The sequence below is a fragment of the Babylonia areolata genome, chromosome 4, assembly GCF_041734735.1.
Source record: "Babylonia areolata isolate BAREFJ2019XMU chromosome 4, ASM4173473v1, whole genome shotgun sequence".
In the NCBI taxonomy this organism is placed as follows: domain Eukaryota; kingdom Metazoa; phylum Mollusca; class Gastropoda; order Neogastropoda; family Buccinidae; genus Babylonia; species Babylonia areolata.
Genome location: NC_134879.1, coordinates 9,858,003 through 9,879,809, shown reverse-complemented (window position 1 = coordinate 9,879,809; position 21,807 = coordinate 9,858,003). Strand labels below are relative to the sequence as shown.

General features: G+C 41.8%; 1 protein-coding gene across 2 annotated transcripts in view; it reads right to left on the bottom strand.

Moving 5' to 3' along the window:
- LOC143280842 (uncharacterized) overlaps positions 1-21,204 on the bottom strand; it is a 266,693-nt gene extending 245,489 nt beyond the window's left edge. The window contains exon 1 of one of the 2 annotated variants that reach the window (XM_076585557.1): positions 21,040-21,204. The gene's annotated coding sequence lies outside the window, so the exon portion shown is untranslated. The remainder of the gene's footprint in view (positions 1-21,039) is intronic. The other variant, XM_076585560.1, reaches the window with a different exon arrangement.
- Between the last annotated feature and the right edge of the window lie 603 nt (positions 21,205-21,807).

The window sequence follows — 21,807 nt, the reverse complement described above, 5'->3', positions numbered from 1 at the left end:
TGAATTCGAGAGGAACACATATAACTTTTTGTTGGGTTCCTTCTCACCTTGGTCTCCTATATAATGAATGGGCTGACAGGGCTGCAAGAAAAGGTGCGAAACACCAACAGGGAACCACGGAACTTTATGTGCCTTTGTCTGTACAAGAAGGGTACCGCAAGGCAAATTCAGGCATTATCAAACAGGATAAAGCTGAATGCTTTTATAACAAAGTTCAGCAGAGATGTTAAATGCGTATGTGGAGAATCTATCATTGCGCACCGTTTCCATGGGAAACTGAAAAACAACGATTTTTTTTTTAAACTGTATCATAAAAATGGACACCCTACTGTGTACTCAGCAAACTGTTATCACTGGCTTTGTTTCTGAAACAGTCTGCGCGTGTGTCACCGACATAAGAATGTTTGGTGTGTGTGTGTGTGTGTGTGTGTGCGCGCGCGCGCGCGCGAGTGCGTGCATGCAAGAGAGAGAGAGAGAGAAGGGGTGAAAGTGGTTAAAGACAGACATATGGAGAGGGACCAAGGCAGTTAAAGAAACAGACAGACATAGGCAGAGGGGGTTAATAATAATAATAATAATAATAATAATAATGGTATTTAAATAGCGCTGAATCTTGTGCAGAGACAAATCAAAGCACTTTCGCACCAGTCATTCACACGCATGCATAACTCTAAAACTGGAGAAACTGAATACAAGGAAGAGGCAGGGAAGGGAGGCTATTTTGGGAAGAGGTCGCGGTGGGCTTTAAGCCAGACTTGAAAGGGATGAGTGTGGAGGCTTGACGAAGCGAAAGAGGAAGTTCATTCCAAGTGCAAAGTCCAGAGACAGAAAAAAACGGCGGCCAACAGTCGAGTGTTTGAACATGGGTAAGCATAAACAGAGTGGATCCGAAGCCGATCGTAGTGAGCGAGATGGAGTGTAGAGGTGAAGGCAGCCGCAGAGATAGGGAGGGGCAGATTTGTGAATACATCTATGACATACAGTGCTGATCTTGTACTCTATTCGGTGTGAGACAGGGAGCCAGTGGAGATTTTGCAAAAGAGGAGTGATGTGCTCAGATCTTTTCTTTCTGAGGACGAGTCGGGCAGCCGAGTTTTGTATGCACTGAAGGGACTGAATGGATGAAGCAGGCAAACCAGACAACAGAGAGCTACAGTAGTCAAGGCGAGAGAGAATGAGAGAAACGACAAGTCTAGATGTTGCGTCAGTGGACAGATATTTCCGGACGGCACTGATGCGCTGCAGCTGACAGTAGCAGGATTGACATGTAGTGGACAGATATTTCCGGACGGAACTGATTCGCTGCAGCTGACAGTAGCAGGATTGACATGTCTGACGGATAAAAATTTAATTTTTGCATGGACAGTGTGTTGTCAAGGACAACACCGAGGTTCCTGACTGACCTGGAAAGAGGGATGGATGTACTGCCAAGTTTGATTGTGTCAATTGTGATGGAAGACAGTTTTTGTTTAGTTCATGTGATCATTGCTTCAGTTTTGCCCACGTTCAATTTTAACTTATTTAGAGTCATCCTGTTTTGAATGTCCAGGAAGCAGTTGGATTTTCCTGCAAGAGCGATGACAATTTTTCAGGGGTATCAATCTTCTGGAGTTGAGTGTCATCAGCATAAGAATGACTGACATTATGGCTGTTGATAATTTCAGCGAGAGGAGCAGTGTACAGTGTGAAGAGCACTGGGCCTACAACAGATCCCTGTAGGAGTCCATGTTCGATTTTAACGGGTTCCGATTGGAAATGATCAACAATGACAGACTGGAATTGATCAGTGAGATAAGATTTGAACCAGTGTAGAACAGTGCCGTTGATACCAAATGTAAAATGAAGACGGGAAAGAAGGACTGAATGGTCTATCGTGTCAAAGGCGGCTGACAAGTCGAGAAGAGTGAGATGGGAATTTTTTTCCTGAGTCGGACGCTAACAGTAGATTATTCAGGATGTGGAGGAGAGTGGTTTCGGTGCTGTGGTCAGCGCGATAGGCAGACTGAAATGGGTGGATGAGATTGTTGAAACAAAGGTGGTTGTTGAGCTGCTTCAGGACAGCTTTTTCAAGGAGTTTGGATATGAATGGAAGATTAGAAACTGGTCGATAGTTTTTCAAAATGTCTGCGTTAAGGTTGGGTTTCTTCAGAAGAGGCCGGATGATTGCAGTTTTGAAAGTGGATGGAAACGTTCCAGTGAGAAGGGATGAGTTGACAAAACTGGTGATTGTGGGGAGAAGCTGTGAGACACACTGGGAAAAGACTGAGGCTGCTGTAGGATCGAGCTCACAGGATTTTATTGACATTTCTTTCAGGATTTCATGGACTTGTTTCAGTCAATGAATTAAAGGAATGGAAAGGAGTGCCGGTGAATTGAGGATCAGGATAAACTGGTTGGAAAGACAATTGGCCTAAGATGGTACGAATATTTTGGACTTTGTCGAAAAAGAATGAGCAGAAGACATTGGGGAGTTCAGATAAAGTGTAGGTAGAAGGAAGAGGAATCTTTTTTGCAGTTCCAAGAAGATTTGACATGATAAGAATAAAGAGATTTGGTGGATGTGGCATCGAGAACTTGAGAAGAAATGAAGTTTGTCTTTGCTGATGAGATCATATGTTTGCCTTTATTTATTTGTTTTCGGAATATTTGATTGTGGATTTGCAGTTTTGTTGCTCGCCATCGTCTTTCCAGTTGGCGATGTTTGCATTTTGCAAGTCGAATGTCTTGTGTGTACCATAGGGCGGAGGGTCTGTCAGGGAGCATGCAGGTAGTGGGGGGTGCATGTTCATCCAGCAGTTGAGTGAGGACAGTGTTGTAATGTGTGGATACGTCGGTACAGGAAGAAATTTTGGAAAGGCGTTCAGCAGCTTGAGAAGAAAAAGTGTTAATGTTGATGGATTTCAGGTTGCGACGAGTAACAGATTTTTTGGTTCTGGTAGGTTTTGAAATATTAAGCAAGAAATTTACAGCAGAGTGGTCGGAAGAAAGTTTGTCAGTTACAGTCACTGACGCAATCATGGCATCAGAGTCACGTGCGATGAACCAGTCAAACGTATGGCCAGATCTGTGTGTTGGTTCTGTGACGAACTGAGAGAGAGAATGAGTGGACAGAGATAGACATAGGCGTTTGACATCAGTGGAAGTTTGTTTGTCGAAATGAAAATTGAAATCTCCGAGGATAAGTTTGCCAGAACGAAGGTTGTAGTAATCAAGTAGTGTTCGGAACTCATCGTGAAACAGAGAAGACGTTAGGTTGTTTTTACGACTAGGAGGAGGACGATAGAGACAACAGAAGATGACTGAGTGACCGGGAACACTGAGAGTGACTTCTAGCATTTCGAAGGTATCACGTGGAAAGGCGTGGTTATGGGAGAAGGAGAGGGAAGACTCCAAGATGTCTCTGTAGATGGTGGCGATGCCACCTCCACGAGAGAGTCGAGGAAGTGACATAGTTTTGTATCCGGGGGGTCAGTTGTTTAAGTTTGGGTTCGTGACCTTGTGACTTTAACCAGGTTTCGGTAAGAAATACAATACCAAAGTTGTTTTCAAAAATATAATCAGAAATATAGTCAGTCTTTTGATCAGGGCAGAAAGATTGAGCATTGAACAGACAGGCATGAAAGAGATCAGAGGTAAGTAGAGAGGAACCAAATGGTGAAGCAGTTGAGTCAGACAGACAGACAGTGGAAGAAGAAGATGGTGACTGAACAGTGGAGGACAATGGGAAGGAAGAAAAAGGTCTGGGAGTTGAGACAGGTGTGGCAGGAGTAGGAAGCGGAGCAGAGGCTATCACGGGGGATACATTACAGTTTGGAATATTGTCATCAGAGGGGACAGTGTCACGGGAAGTAAAAATGTCAGCATGAACACGTGTGTTGAGGGTGGAAGCAGCACAAACAGCGCCGCATGAAGTGGATGTGTCAACACACAAGGTAACACATCAGGGGTACTGTCAGTAGTGCTGACGTCACACACTGCGGGGAACAACGTCAGAGGATATGCCAGACAGGTCAGCAGATGTAACGTTGTCAGTGACAGTGACAGCAACTGTTGACGAACAAGAGAGAAGGGTGGGGGAGGGGGGACGGGGGGAGGGGGGGGGGCAGAAAGCGTGTGTGCTCTCTCTGAACACGTATGTGCCCTCTCCCACCTCCTATCTCACAACCCCGGAATCCACTCCGTACACACACACACACACACACACACACACACACTCCTATTCTTGACCCCACATCAGGGTAGTGAGCAATCAATTTGGTCGACGGACATTTCAACGGTGAAATGATGCACACACAGGCACTAGCCGCCACAAAGAGGAACACAACGTGGAAGGGATGGGATGGGATGGGATGGGATGAGGGAGGAGCTAAGGTTCAGGGGATGAGGTACTGTGGGTGGTGAAAGGAGAGCCACAGTCTGCGCACAGGGCAAAGTGGGAGCGGAACCGAATTGGCTTCAATAAAATAAATGATTAAATAAATAATCAAATGAATGAATGGAAAAAATGCAAACGATCACACCACGCCTCTGTTTCCAACACCGGCGCCTACCGCCTCCTCCATGCCTGCATGGTGTATTGCCAGCAGCTTTTAAAACAAATTGTGTGTGTGTGTGTGTGTGTGATATTAAAACTGAATGAGAGGGTCGCCCTTCGCGCAATTTCTAAAAAAAAACAAATAAATAAAGCAGAACAGACAGAAAAAGAACAAAAGGGGAAGGGGTTTTACAAGGGGTCAGAACACGCAGAAGAAGGGGGAGAACGGAGGATTCTGGAGGAGGAGGAGGAGGAGCAATCATGGAGTGTCACGCGAGTTGGAGGGCGGAGGAAGTGAAGGCCTTCGTGTAAAGAGGGAGAGGGTAGGCCTAGTAGTAGTTGGGGCTGAAAGTACCCTGAGAGAGCTGCCAAGAGAGAGAGAGACAGACAGACAGACAGATGCCCGAGAGAACGGAGGTGAGAGAGAGCAGAGAAGAGAGAGAGAGAGAGAGAGAGAGAGAGAGACAGAGACAGAGACAGAGAGAGAGACACAGAGAGAGAGAGACAGACAGAGACAGAGAGACAGACAGAGAGACACAGAGAGAGACAGAAAGAGAGACACAGAGAGAGAGAGAGAGAATGCAAGCAGGGGGAGAGACTGGGGGCGAAAATGTGGAGGGGGAGGAAGGAGAAGGGGGAGGAGAGTGGGAGGGAGGATGAGAGGCTTGCCCCGACCCTGAGCGACATGCATTGGCAAAGGCACAAGCTGGGTTATGGGGGTGGGGAGGGAGAGAGGCGTTTGGGGGGGGGGGGGGGAACAGTGGGTGGGGGGGTTGGTCACTGACCGGTCATGACTTTGTACCAGGCGAGCGGGCAGGCGATCGGGCGAGTGAAGGGAAGTAAAGGCCGACCGAGCAACTACATGGCGAGGCAGAGAGAGAGAGAGAGAGAGAAGTCGAAGAAAGGCATGGCACGTCGGCACAAGAGGTAGTTTAGGGGCTATCGTGGCCTTTTAAATGCCCCCCACCCCTACCCCCTCACCCACACACCACTCTTCATGCACCCCACTCCAACACACACACACACACAAGCACCCCTCAACACACACACACATACACACACACACACACTCCACTGTGGGTTGGTCGAAACCACCACCTCATTCGTGACCTCCACAGGCGCCCTCGATTGTAGATTTTTTTTGTTTGTTTGGGTTTTTTTTTTGTTTATAATGTTCACGCATTTCTTTTCCTTTTCTCCGTTGATTCGTTCTGGTTATATATTCATTTTCCAACCTCCATTCCATGCCCCATGCAATGATGATACAAAAAAAGTCTGACCACTTTAATATAATTCAATGATACGTATTCACAGCTCTACTAAAAATAAATAAATAAATAAATAAAATAAAAAACAACAAACAACAAAAAAGTCTTATTTAAAAAAAATGTTCAGAATGTCTCAAATTCAGTAATATCCAGAAAGCTACGCAAGAAGAGACAATCCTGTTGGTGTGACATTCTACGGATAATAGTTCTGCATCTCCTGTGTAATTGATTTATGCAGATGTGTTAATTCATGGGACATTCTTCCTTTCATGATAACAGCGGATAAATTATATATATATATATATATATATATATATAGCACACACATCCACTGCAGAAATCTGCTCTTGGTGCTTTACAAAACACTTTGTTTGCATAACAATGTTACATACATCAAAATGTGACTAACTACACACACACACACACACACACACTACATACATACATTTTAACATACATAATTATGTACATAGCAGCTGCCGCCCACAAATACAGACAAACACACATGCACATACGCGCGCACAAACACGCGCGCGCGCGCACACACACACGGGCGCGCGCGAGCACACACACACACACACACACTCTTTTACAATGCGTTAATATTGCAATATACATGTGAAACTAGAACTGTGAACGTCTGCCGATATAAATGTACTTTGGAAACTAACCCAAAGTCAGCTGGATGAAGAGAAAAAATAAAGCAGAATTAATGAATCATTCCATTGTCGTCGAAAATAAAGAATTCTGTCTTGCCTTATCTCTCCAAAAGAACTGTTTGCAATTGATAAGTGTTAAGCGGAATCTGCGAGTAACGGACATAGTTTAGACCCGGCTGTAGGCTCTACCTTTTATCACAATGTAATGAAGTAGGCCCAACACTCGGCTTATATCACAGACTGACATAAGTTTACATTTGGGCCAACAGCAAAGTGAGAGCTGTATTATCAATGGTTTCTCCAGTCAATGAGAAACCATTTACAGCTTAGTCTTTTGTGAGGGACTATGACTCTCGAACTATGAGGCAAAACTGCACTTAGTGCTGCAGCCTTGTGGGCTAGTTGGCCTTTGGGAACCATCCCAACGCCGACAGTCCTAAAACCCTCTTGGCCGAGAGAGTGGGGATGTACTTGGGCAAGACACTCTCCACTATAATCAAATTCCTGACCAAACAGTCGGAATGGCAGTTGCCTCCTTTGCTGTTCTGATGGTCATAGTCTAACTATCAGAACTATCATATAATAAAGTAGGTCTTTCAAATGAGGTTGGGGGGAAATGGCATCACATTCATTAAAAACACTTGGTTTAAACAGTATCGTATTAGAAAATGTCACAAAAAGGAAATCTAATTTAAACTCCTGTCCTGTCATTAAAAAACCCAAAACACATCATGTGCTGCTGTTATGTGGACGCCTCCTTGAGCTACTGAAACTGAAACTGTGGGGGAACAAACACAACGGAACCGCACAAAGCGGAGTTACATATCACTCTCCTGTAACGAGCTGGCAAAGCACATCACGTATATCCTCTAAAGTCGACAAAAGACCGAGATTTTTACGTTGTCCTCGGAAAATTTCATCCAGTATTATTGTGAAGCGAGATCTGAACCCGAAGCCATGATTCTGAATGCCCCTTCATGAAGAAGTGAGATGTCCACAGTAAGACAGAACGGCAGACACTTAGTGACGGGCCACTCTGAACGGGTCCCATCCAACCACCATTGATGCTCTCTCCCCCCCCCCCCAACCCCCTACTCCACCACACACCACCACCGTCCCCCACTCCCCCTCCCCCCATGTTCGTTTTTAAACACACACACACACACACACACACACAGACACAAACGCGCGCGCAAATAAATGGCAAAAACGCAAGCGCCACTGGGCGAAGCTTCGACAGACCAGTTCCCCACGCTTCCTGCACACACACACACACACACACGCAGAGGCGCGCGCGCGCGCGCGCGTAGACTTGGCGGGCAGGTCGTTTAGAAGGCTAAGGGCGAAACGAGGTCAGCTTTACGTAGCCAGTGCGCTCTATCATCAGTCATGTCAGTGACCTCAGCTGGCCGTGTCAACGCATGGTCAAGTAGGGGTCAGCGCGGCCTTGTGGTGATAGCCTACATGTTACGCGCATGCCGCTGGGCCAGCAAGCCGGCTGGCAGCGAGCCGACCCGAGGAGCAGCAGCTTTTGTGGAAGGGATTGCTCGCGGTTCTCTGCTTCAAAGTTTCCCCAGTTGCAGCCCACTTCCATGCGTTCGCCTGATTAGTCGCCTGCGGGTTGCTGGCTTGCTAATTCCTGAAGTACAGGGGATCCAGTTCAGTCACCCGACGGGGACCACAGGTTCCACACCCCACCTCCCCCAACCCCCTCCTTCTCTCTCTCTCTCTCTCTCTCTCTTTAACATACTGGGCATATTGTCATGTGCGGATTAAAGGTCGATAACTATAGGTGTCAGAATTCGGATTAGGATTCAGTTCGATTCTGTGATGAGTTTTTAATTTCATAATAAAGCTGATAACCGCTCCACTCCATGCCAGGCACAGTACAATTAAATACATAAAATAAAGAAAAATAATTTTAAAGACCATCAACAACGAAAACAATATAAGATATCCTCAAAACATTTACTGTTGGTCCCTGCACAGCTAAACCCAAACTGTCTAAATATGATTTTTTTTTTTTTTTTTTTTTTTTGAGGGTGTGAATCGTCATCAAGTACCACATTCATTACATTCACCCCACTTCTTTTCTTCTACTTTTTTTTTTTAACGAAAACCACAAAACATGTCAGATAAATTTCAAAAGGACAACAACTGAAACCCCAACCTTCTGAGACAACTTATCTAAAACGCACCCAAGCACTTATGGGAAGGAGAAAAGCACTGTTGATTATTACACTTACGTAATTTTGACATGAGAGCACATTTTGACAAACCACTGAAACATATCACATGTGCTCTTTTCACTATAACCCTTAGACAAGGTCACTACCAAGACATTGTTTTTTGACCGACAGATTAGTCCTTGGACCCGAGTCTTTTTTTTCTTTCTTTTTTTTGGTCTTTTTTTTTAATAATCACAACAGATTTCTCTGTGTGAAATTCAGGCTGTTCTATTTTTTTTGCATTTTTTCCTGCGTGCAGTTTTCTTTGTTTTTCCTATAGAAGTGGATTTTTTCTACAGAATTTTGCCAGGAGCAACCCTTTTGTTGCCGTGAGTTCTTTTACATGCGCTAAGTGCATGCTGCACACGGCACCTCGGTTTATCATCTCATCCAAATGACTAGCGTCCAGACCACCACTCAAGGCGGTCTAGTGGAGGGGGAGAAAATATCGGCAGCTGAGCCATGATTCAAACCAGCGCGCTCAGAATCTCTCGCTTCCTATGCGGACGCGTTACCTCTAGGCCACCACTCCACGCACAACATAATTATCAGGAATTACAGTTTTTGCTGCTTTTATCATTTCAATGGAGAAAATAAAACTCAGTTCTGTCAATATATAAACAGCCTCTTTCATGAATTAGAAGCCGTTAAAAGCACAATATGTTTCTATCTTCATACGTAACACATGGCGACATTTACTTCAGCATTTGTTTGGGGCTTGCTTGTTGTTTCTGTTTTGTTGTTGTTGGTTGGTTGGTTGTTTTTGTTTTGTTTCATAAATAAAGTGTTTCTGCTTCTGTCAATCTGTTCAGGCAATATCTCCGAGTGAAACGCTTGACTGAATTTGATTAGATTCAGTTTTTTTCTTCTTTAATTTGGGGGTGGGGTTGGGAGTTGTCAGTGGATGGGGGGCGAGGGGGGGTGGAGGGAGATGCCTTAGGATGGGGAGAGGGATTGTAGTTGTATTGATCTGCGGCTGAAGGTCGCTGTGTTTTCAGCTTTCAAGGAGGGGCAGAGCAAAGGACGAACGAGAACTCAATATTGTGATGGATCCCCCCCCCCCCCAACCCCCTCCCTTATTCCCTCCCACCCTCCAAGAAAAAATTGGAGAAGTTAAAAAAAAAAATCGACTCTGTCCGCTCCTTCACAGTTCGTGTCCAAAGAGGAGCGAGTGCGTGTGTCAGCGTGTGTGTGTGTGTGTGTGTGTGTGTGTGTGTGTGTGTGTGTGTGTGTGCGTGCGCGCGTGCATGCATGCCGGGTGTGTGTGTGCTGGCACACTTATGTGGGTGTGCACATGCGAGCGTCAGTGCCTGTATGTGTGCACATGCATGCACGCATGTGTGTTGTTAGTGTGTGTGTGTGTGTGCATGTATGTATATGCATGCATGTATGCATGTGCAAATGTGAATGTATGTGTTGTGTGTGTGTGTGTTCTCTTGCGTGTATGCATGTATGTGTGTACGTCCTGAAACATAACAGGACTAAACAAAAATTTAATGGCATTTTGATTTATATATGTAGCTTCAGATTTTGTTTTGCCTAAACTTGTAAACAACCAGCAAGCAGCGCAAATCAGTTTCCTCTCTGGGCCAATACTGGCTAAACTAGGTCACCCACAGCACAACCCTGAATATTTCTTAACCCACCAGAACCAATTTACAACTGTCCCTATCCTCCCACCCCCACACCATTCTTCATTCTGATAATTCAAAATATAAAACTATAAGATATATTAATAATAGGCACCACACTACAATTGCTCTGTTCTCAACTTTCATATGAATAATTTTTGTGCACTTTCCATGAAGACCAAATAAACAATCCCTGTCTGAACCCTTTTGGTTTACCCTTTTTTTTATCATTCATCATCTTTAAATAGGAGTTGATATGAACACTTGCTTTTTCTCATACACACACAACATTAGTGACAAACAAAAAAGGAAGCTGATGATTTTTTTCCCCCTCAACTTAGCATAATGTATTTTTTAATGAACCAACTTCATCAGATTCATATTAACATTAAAAGCACCATACAATTCAAAAGAATACACCTTGCTTTTTAAAATGCTGCCAAATGTTGTTGTTTTTAAGTGAGTAAGCTGTAGATAAAGGCTTCATCACAAATATCCTACACAGCATGTCATGCATCCTTGCACAACTTGGGGAAGCTAGGGGTGGGTGGAGAGGGAGAAGGGGGTAGGGGTGACAGAGTGGTGTGGGGGGGGGGGGGGAGAAATGGAGAATGGGGTTGCACTGTGTCAGGTACTTGCTTTATCCTGTGTCTACTCTCTACATGCTGAACTGACAGGCAGCTTGCCATCCCTTACCCCATCAATATGCATGCAAGGAAATACACACACTGAAACATCATTCAATGTTTCAGGTTACTGGGGGTTTTTTTTTTCTCAAGTTGTACCTTCCCAACCCCACTACTCTTCCTCTCCTGATGCCCCCCTGCACCCTCTTGAAGAGGGAAATCAAAAGTTGGTTTATTAGTCAACTGATATGGCTGCTGTGAATGATTTGTGTGTGTGTGTGTGTGTGTGTGTGTGTGTGTGTGTGTGTGTGTGTTGTGTGTGTGTGTGTTTATCATTTATCACTTACGTGTAGTTCAGTGTGTGTGCAGTTTGTGCACTGGCGCACCAGTGTGTGTGAGTGCGTATATGTCTGTGCCCATTTTCAGTGACTTCTTAAAGTGATTAGGACGTACATGTACTGACTGCAAGAACACATGGGCAATGTCTAATTCCTGATAGCAAACCAATTTTTAAAATTCTTGTTTGGATCAAAGGTGGCAATCCATTTCTGAGTCTCTTCAAAATCCACTGATACTGACATGGCTCAACTTAAGGTTTTCAAACTCGGTCATCATGCCAAGAAACATGTCCTGAAAATTTCACTGAGTGATACACTGAAATTCAACATAATCGTATGCTAATTTTATCTGAATGAAAACTGAGCAGTCTATTCTGGCAATGCCAGTGGCATCACACTTTTACAGTCACTCTAAAAGTTTCTTGCTGAGTGTGATTCCAGACACCATTCTGCAAATCAGTGATGCTTCAAACTTCAACAGTTTATTAGTATTTCACTCATCACTGTCGGTAGAGTTCACACACATGTATAATACATACACACAACCACATATACACCGATCTGCATACTTTGGACACATACATATCTTCATGCATACACACAATACATGTGAATACACCTAAAACACACACACACACAATGTACACACACACACACACACACACACACACTCACACACGCACGCACACACACACACATAATCACACAAACGCATGCACACATGCATGCACACATGTAAACAAACCCACACCCACATACACTTATACCTATTGAACAAACATTTCATATTTTTTATGTGTATTGATAAACTTCACTTTTGTACTGAAAAGAATGTTTGCATGTGAAGCACACAAACAACTTGTATAAATTTATAGTGATTAATTCCTATTGCAATATAATGCCTTTAACTCAAAAAACATGGCCCTTGACAGATGAGACTGCAACTCTTTCGCATAACTCTAACAGTGGGACTTTCATGTCTTCTGTGTATCAGAGTCTAGACTGGCAGATTTAATTCCTGATTCTGATATATGCATGCCTAACTATACGATCCGACTTGACCAGCGGGTCCAAGACTGACTGGACTCCTCTTATATTGTATGAACTCACTCACATTCAAAAGACTTGAAAAATAAAATATTGAAACCATTAAGACAGAAATTCATTCCAAACACTGCAAACCCATTATGATACAATTTTTTGTAAAGAAACCCAGCCGAAACTGCTGACTGTTATAACAAGTTTAATTTCATGATGGATGCCACTATTCTTGAGTATAAAGAAATTATTCTCTTGGGCAAACATATTTAATTGTGTATATGACAGATATGCTCCTTTTATAAGGAAAAGGGTGAAACATAAAACCAAACCTCCATGGCTGACAAAGGAAATATGCAATGTAAAGAATCTAAAAGATAACTGCTACAGATTAAAGGGAAAAAAATACTGATAACAAAGAAACAAAGTGAGTTCAATGCAACAAAAAGTAGGATGAACTACTTTCTGGATTTAGTTTCTTCTTCACAGAATTCGAATTCAGTTTAGAAAGCTATTAATACCTTGAAAAAGAACAACTAAAAATCTAGTTTCCAGAATCCAACATGGAAATATATGAAAAATTAAACTTTCATTTTGCTAATAATAGCCAATGACACTAAGTACTGTAAATGATGAAACAAATGAAAACAAACTCAAGCTACTGGAACAATACTGTAATTCAATAGGTATTTCAACCAACTCTCAGTGTCAATAAATGAAGTATTTAACAGTTTACTACCTCTGAAACAATCTGGAACAAGGGACTTAGATAAAACTGACAATAAAATACTAGAAAATCAGATGAAATTGACAGTAAAATACTACAAAATCAGTGTTGCGACTATATGAGACACTCTAACCTATACTGAAATTGATATTAAAATACCATTAAAATCAGTGTCACAACTATATCAGACACTCTAACCTATGTTTATAATTTATGTATTGATAAAAGTTATTTTCCATTAAAATTTAAGCAAACTAAGGATTAACCCATACACAAAACAGGCGATCGTGCAAATCTGTGTAATTACAGGCCAATAGATCTCCATCCTGTCCATTTTGTCCAAACCACTTGAAAGACATGTTCAATCACTCCTTTATTCCCATCTCAACAGATATGATTTAATTGAAGAAAACCAGTCAGGTTTTCAAGAAAACCACTCCTGCCACACAGCTCTTGTACAATTTCTCAAAAGATGTTTTTCAAATATATATATACATAAACAGTAATACATTTATGGGTATTCTGTTTGTTGATTTCACTAAGGCCTTTGATATCATTCATCACTCTCTTTTAGTTAGAAAACTCATGCACTGCAAGCTGTCAAATAAAGCTCTGAAATTCTTTAATTCCTTTCTCAGTGATGGTCTTCAGCTGGCTGAAATCAGTTCCAGCAGGTCTAGTTTACCCCCTTTGAATTTTGGTGTACCACAAGGATTAGCGCTTGGATCACTTTTATTTTCTAAAACAAATTAATGATTTGCCACTGTACATACAGTGCACATGCAAAATGTTTGCTGATGACACTTCACTTCAGTCAAACAATGATTTACCATTGTGTATACAATGCACATGCGAAATGTTTGCTGATGACACTTCACTTCAGTCATACAATAATGATTCTACTGAACTTGTGAATAATCTTGAGAGCATTATAAACAGACTGACCAAAGGGTCTGAGTTGAACCATATGCCCTTCAACACAGGCAAAAATATATGTATTCACCTTATGTTATAGTGCTAGTGAAACTAATCTTAAACACATCAGTCATATGCACAAAAGAGCTATAAAACTGATTAAACTAAAATCTAATACTGTGACAGATACTGACTATAAAGACTTAGACATCGTCCAGCTCAAAAGCAGACATCTATTTAACACATGGATGTGTATGCACAGTTAAGTCAATGGAACGACCCCAAAGAAGATAATCCAGAATTTTTTATGAATGAAAATAGACATACTCACAAACTGTCTTTTCCACAACCCCAAAATAATTTGTATTTAACATATTCTGGGGAAATGATATGAAACAGGTTACCTTCCGCCTTAAAACACACACACAAATATATATATATATAATATATATATATATATTTGATGGTAAAAAATACTATTCATTTCATGTTTTGATATGGTGAATCGTGTGTCTCTGACATGCCTGTCTATCTGTCTGTCTGTTACAGTCTGTCTACCGATTTCCTCTCTCCTCCTCCCTCTCCAACTTTAACCTTTTTGTGGCTGTCTCTCATGTAAGGATGTCACTTTCATGCATTATAACTGTGTCAGCGTATGTTTTTTTCTGTCTGACCGTGTGTTGTTTTTCCATAAAAATCCTTGTGTGTTGTGTAACTGATTTTCATGTTATGCTTTCCATACCTCAACTCCCTCCTTTTTTTCCTTCTTTTTTTTTTTCTTCTTTCTTTTTCATCATATCTTTTTCTGAGGGCAGGACATTAAAAAAAACTGTATATAATTCATTCTTTTACCCTCAATAAAGATCATACTGACTTGACTTTACACACACACACACACACACACACACACACACACACACAAATTAGAAACCAGTGAAAAGCAAAACACAAAGACACCTGTTCCTCTCATCTCTTTTCCATCTCCCAAATGGAAATAATTACAAGCTTTAGTTTGAATTATCCCCTAATTGAAAAGGATTCTGAGTGTTTTCAAAACAACTGGCCTATTCAACAGCAACGTCATGAAGACGTCCTGACTGTTTTATGTGGTCACTATTTCTGGACAGCAACAGCTCTGGACTCAGACACAAAAGCTGCAGTGGGTCCTTCTTTGATTCAGCCTGATAACATTTATGTGTGAACCAGGTTTAGTAAACGGTGACTCCAGCACACCACCACACACATACAAATGTGTGTGTGTGTGTGTGTGTGTGTGTGTGTCTGTGTCCGTGTGTGTCTATGTGTGTGTGTAACATTATCATTAATTTGTAGCACTGTTGACACAGTCAAGAAGAAAAAAACAAAACAATTGTTTAAATTCGTTCAAAAAGAAACAGCAAGACTTACACATCAACACTAATGACTGCGGCAACATTCACCATCATCATGATTCACTGAGCTTTCCCCTTTACCCACACAACCCTCCACCCACCCACCCATCTCCCCCTATATTCCTGTGTTGTCTTTCAATCTCAACAGTGCACTGTCATCACCAACTCCACCATTTTTCAAATTTAACCCCCAGTTACCAAAAACTCTCTCTCCTTGTCTTTCACTGTTGTTGACTTGTTCATTACTGTCCCCCCACCCCCACACCCCCTCTACCCTGTGCCTGAACCCCCTTCATGTGTATACTCTTCTTGTGGAGTGATGGCCTAGAGGTAACGTGTCCGCCTAGGAAGCGAGAGAATCTGAGCGCGCTGGTTCGAATCATGGCTGAGCTGCCGATATTTTCTCACCCTCCACTAGACCTTGAGTGGTGGTCTGGATGCTAGTCATTCGGATGAGACGATAAACCGAGGTCCCATGTGCAGCATGCACTTAGCGCACGTAAAAAAACCCACGGTAACAAAAGGGTTGTTCCTGGCAAAATTCTGTAGAAAAATCCACTGTGATAGGAAAAACAAATAAAACTGCACGCAGGAAAAAACAAAAACAAAAAAAAGGGTGGCGCTGTAGTGTAGCGACACGCTCTCCCTGGGGAGAGCAGCCCGAATTTCATACAGAGAAATCTGCTGTGATAAAAAGAAATACAAATACAAATACAATACCCCACCTACTGTCTCTCTGCCATGAAGACATAAATATAATATGCCCAAATAGCGTATGTGTACAGAGTACATGCATGTGTCAACAGAAGCATCAAAGAGCTGAACAAATGTGAGGTGCATGTGTAAACCTTTGCATGCACATGTGCAGACTGTGGTGTGAATTGGTATGATGTGAAGTGTGTGTGTGTGCACAACGTGTGTGTGCACAATGTGTGTGTGTGTGTTTTAATTTTACGTCATTTCACTTTCTGGGGTATTAGATGTGTGTGTGTGTGTGTGTGTGTGTGTGTGTGTGTGTGTGTGTGTGTGTGTGTGTGAGACTGTGTGAACGTGTGTGTGTTTACATCAATTAATAACTTAATCATACACTTGACGGGTGCAATAACCAAGTGGTTAAAGCGTTGGACTTTCAATCTGAGGGTCACAGGTTCGAATCTCGGTAACGGTACCTGGTGGGTAAAGGGTGGAGACTTTTCCGATCTCCCAGGTCAACATAATTATGTGCAGACCTGCCTGTGCCTGAACCCCCTTCATGTGTATACTCAAGCAGAAGATCAAATACACACATTAAAGATCCTGTAATCCATGTCAGTGTTCAGTGGGTTATGGAAACAAGAACACATCCAGCATGCACCCCCCCACACCCTCCACGAAAACGGAGAATGGCTGCCTACATGGCAGGGTAAAAATGGTCATACACATAAAATTCCACTCATGTACATTCGAGTGAATGTGGGAGGTGCAGCCTACGAATGAAGAAGAAGTAGTATCATACACTTGCACAAAGTGATTTTTAGATGCTAGAAAAAAAATAAATAAAAGCCTATATTAAAACTATAGCATTTACCTGAACACAAGGTACAAAGTCACAGACTACTACTGACAACATAGGTGCACATGTACCTTCCCAAACTGCAGATATCATTAGTATTACCCCCACATTTGTGTTACTGTTACTACAGTTGCATTGACAGTGAACCGGACAACTGAATGTACCTCAAACTGCAAAAATAGTGGGGACAATAAGCTGTGATGATTTTTTTTGTCAAAAAGTGTGTGTGCATGTGTGCATGTGCGCACATTTGTATGTGTGCATGTGTGTTGTGTGTCTTTACTAAGAATGCTTGTGCATGTTTGCATGTACATCCATGTCCTTTCATACTGCATTACTGGGTTCATGATCTGTGTCTTTTGATAACAACAATAACATTAACAACATGCCATTACTGTCCAGTTTAAAACAAAAACGCGAGCATGCAATTATGTGTGTGTGTGTGTGTCTGTGTGTCTGTGTGTTTGTCTGTCTGTGTGCAGTCTCTGTGTACTGAGAAATTGTAATTAAGATATACAACACATTAAATCAACCTACAGAGGCTTTGGAAAACTGAAGGAAATTAAAACAAATAGAAATAAAAGTTCATTATTATTATTTTCTATTTTTTCTAGGAAAGATGGAATCCCTGTCAACAGCAAACAAAAACCAAAACATGATCACGATCCCCTCTTCTGCCAAGCAAGAGGAACAGGAATACATGAAGAAAAAACAAATGTATACAAAGAGAAAAAAACAGCACACACACACACACACACACACACACACACACACAGGTTCTAAATCATGGAAGAAATAATGTGTCAAAAAAAGGAAAACAAAGTGACACCAAATGACCAAACGTTCCAGTTAATTTTCAAGGACACTCCAAATAAAATGACAGAAGAGAAACTTCACTCCCCCAGCCCCACACTTCTTCAGCTCCCGCCGACTGTCTCTCCCTCGTTCCCAAACACCAACCAACATTAACCCAACTAATACTAAACAAAATAATCATAAATAAAGACTTCGGGTAAATCCGATATCAAATCGGGAAGAAAAAAACTGAATGAATCGGAAATTCACAAACATGCACGCGCTGTTTCAGTTTCGCCAACCACTAAAATTCGCCTCAATTTTTCCTTTACAATAATTCATTATCGTTTCTGTTCTTTCATTTTGATTTGTTGCCTAAAACTCTAATGCCCTTTTCTCTCAACTTTCCAGCTCAGTAAGCTTGTCATGATCTGCAGTGAGAGATGGAATGAAGGGCAGTAGGGCAGACAGCAAGAAACAAACAAAGCAGGTCTGTGTCACGGGGTTATCATGACCTCCACAGCTCACTCCAACCTGCTTCTGTGCATAACCCAACCGCTCCATGCTGCTCTTCAAAGTCTGATTGCACAATTCGCCCATACTGAAAACTGATTTGCATTTCTGCACACACACACACACACACACAAATGCATTCTCTTGCAAACACCGCGGTGGCTTTTTCTCTCCATTTCTTTCTTTTTATGGTTCTTTCAATTTTTCTCTGTAATTCTCTGATCCTGTTAGACACACATGGTGTGCTGACATGAAGACTGAAGATTGTTGAATGGAGTTGAGCTGATTAAGATGGAACAGAAATAAAGTATAGGCATCAAAATGCAAACACTTGAAACAGCAAAGGAAAAGAAAAGAGGAAACAAACATGACCAACAACACAACTACCAAAACAAACACACACACACACACACACACACACACACACACACACTGCCAATGACTCAGAAGTGCAAAGCTTGCTGGCTGAATCAGCTGCACACATGGCAGCATGATCTATGCTTGGTTAAACATATGTTACTGATCTCAACTCAGTTCACACACACACACACACACACACACACCTCCTCATGTGAGAAAATTAAACATAACAAGAAAAATGTACTTTATTATGTCAAGTGCATATGCTTCAGTAATGTGACAATCAAGCATAAAAGTTTTGAATGAGATTTGATGATGCCTTACCTGCATGAAAATATGTCATCACAAGTCACTGAGAAAGTTGTTTTTTTGAATTTTTGCAATTATCATCAGGTGTTTCGCTTGTTAGATTAACAATTTCTCTTTTACGAAGTCCGTTAAGTAATGTTCTCTAATTGTATTTTTAATAGATATTTGTTTCAAATTTCACCTACCCCCCACCATCATATCCCTGATTTCCCCCCAACTCACTATTTATCCCCATGCCGCTCCTCTTCAAAATGATAAGTCAGATGATACTCAAACATATTATCACACACTCTTACAAAATGTCTTTGATCACTGATATATTTATGTGGCAGGGCATCAAACAAAATTCCTCTTCCATACTTTATTATTGCTGTCAAGGAAGTAATTATCTTATCCATACACCTTTATGCTACTGTATGTGTTTAACCCCTTCACTGCTAAGCCTTGATACACAGATATCAGCATGGAATGAATTCAAAGTGCAATTCTGCATAATATATTCTTGAGTGTTGATTTCCCTAACAATAAATAATAATAATAATAATGGATACTTATAGAGCACACTATCCAGAAATCTGCTCTGGGTGCTTTACAAAAACACTTTTGTTTACATTAACACATTGCATCAGTGTTACATACACACACCAAAATGTGACTAAACACACACACACACACACACACACACACACACACACACAAACACACATACACACACACTCTCTCTCTCACCAAAATTAATGCAATCCCTGGTAGAAGAAGCCCAGATAAATAATGATGACTTACACACCGACCTGTAAGCTGTCTTTGGTGACAGCCCTTTACTGACCAGCATTAACACCAGCAGCAGTCAAAAGGTAAATCATGACTTGTGCACACATGTACATACACTCCTCTGTCTCCCTCCCTCTCCCTCTCACCCTTACTCCCTTTCTTTTATATAAAACGTGATTGATTTATTGATTGACTGATTGACTGACAGATTGATATGGATACTAATACAGTATATATATATATATATATATATATATATATATATATATATATATATATATAGCGCCTACCCTTGGTCATTTGCACAATAGACTGCCTAACTGGGTAGAGCCTACTGATGGCTACCATTAGGTGCTCATCATTCGTTTCATGTGTCATTCAATCAGATTTCAGGTATGCACACATACATACTCAGACAGACATGTAACATTTTACATGTATGACCGTTTTGTTTGCCCCGCCGATGTGCATATAAATTTATGACTAGGAAAGGAAGACTTTTGTAAATGAAACGCTTTTGATTTTCATATTACATTTTGATCAGTAGACATCTCCACCACATATTCATGCTTCATTTACATTTAAATTAATGAAGAGATTTAAGTAATTTAGACTGAAAGGCTTAAATCATTGTGTATGTGTGTGAGAGAGAGAGAAAGAGACAAGACAGACAGGCAGAGAGAAAGAGACAGACAGGCAGAGAGAATAATGATGATGATGATGGTGATTATATTCTGTGATATACTGACCACTACTATATATGAAAAGATATTCCCTGTAATAGCCCCCATGATCTGTTTGTGCCATAACTGAGCATGTAAGTACATGGTCATCAGTCTTTCTAAACATTTTCTGGAACATATTACAACTGTTCCATAATTTCATGTATACCATGACAACCAAGCCGACTGCAAAGTCCATATCTTTAAAATTCAGTGTGTGGTTATGACTGATTAATCTAACAAAAAAGAAACCTTGAGAGAGAGAGAGAGAGAGAGAGAGAGCACGCGTACACAATCGACCTCCACGGTCAAGCCCAACACACAACGTCACACACATTTAGATGTCTGCACACAACCCTAGCTATCAGCTGTGTGTTTCCTTGACCTCATGTGAACTCGCCCCACCAGCATTCAACCGGACATGCTGCTTTCAATGTCTACTGCCTCTACAAATGCACTCTACCTCTCACTGACTAATCGCAAGCCAGCGCAAGCCACGTAAATGTTGTCGGGTTGGCCTCCGATCTCCCCGCACTGCTTCGAAAAACCTATCTGTCGAAAGCCTTGCCGACGAGCAAGCAAATGGGGATACGCTGAAAACATGAATTGATACTCCAGCCAAACGCACGACAAAACGCCAACTGGCACCAAACGACACTTACCTTGCGCAAAGAATTCTGTTAATCGATGAAGGGGATATTCCAGAGCATGTAAGTTCCACAGTTCACTGTAAAGTTTTCATGGCGACCTGTATTCCTGCCCGGTTTGGAAAGAAACAAGTTATTTCGGGTCAGCATTCCGCCATGTCAGAATGACCTCATCTTACCTATTTCGCGAGGTCAACCACCGCCGGGGTCGCAACTTGAAGCGGTCCGCCGCTCGCTCAGACAAGTGCTGCCTCCAAGCCCCCCTCCACTTCTCGTGGGGAAAAAAAAGAAAGAAAAAAAAAGGCTATAAATATATCACGGAACTGTAAGGTTGGTTTGATTATTTTTCAACGATAAAACTCTGAATGCATTTTACATGCATAAACTTTTCCTGCGTTTTAATGAACTGACCACTCCGCTGGCAATCTAGGTCAATGCAAATTCATGCAGGGTCACTGGGACATCCTAAACTGTGCTTTTCAACAGGGGTCACACAAACACCAAATAAATATATATATAAAAAAAGTTATGATAAAGACCGTATGAGTAGTTCGAGTTCATGGTTAGCTATCGAATGATTCACAAACTCAAGTTTTTTTCTGGAATACACGCACTGCACACGATGCCAGCCTACGCTGGCTTCCCAATACCCTGCACTTTTTCTTTGCGTAATGTTACATCAACACACATCAGCTGAATTGGACTATTTGCCAGGGTTTCTCATGCCAAATTGTAGGCCTTGTGTGCGAGCCATGTGGAAAGACTGCGCGCATGTGTTCTCTC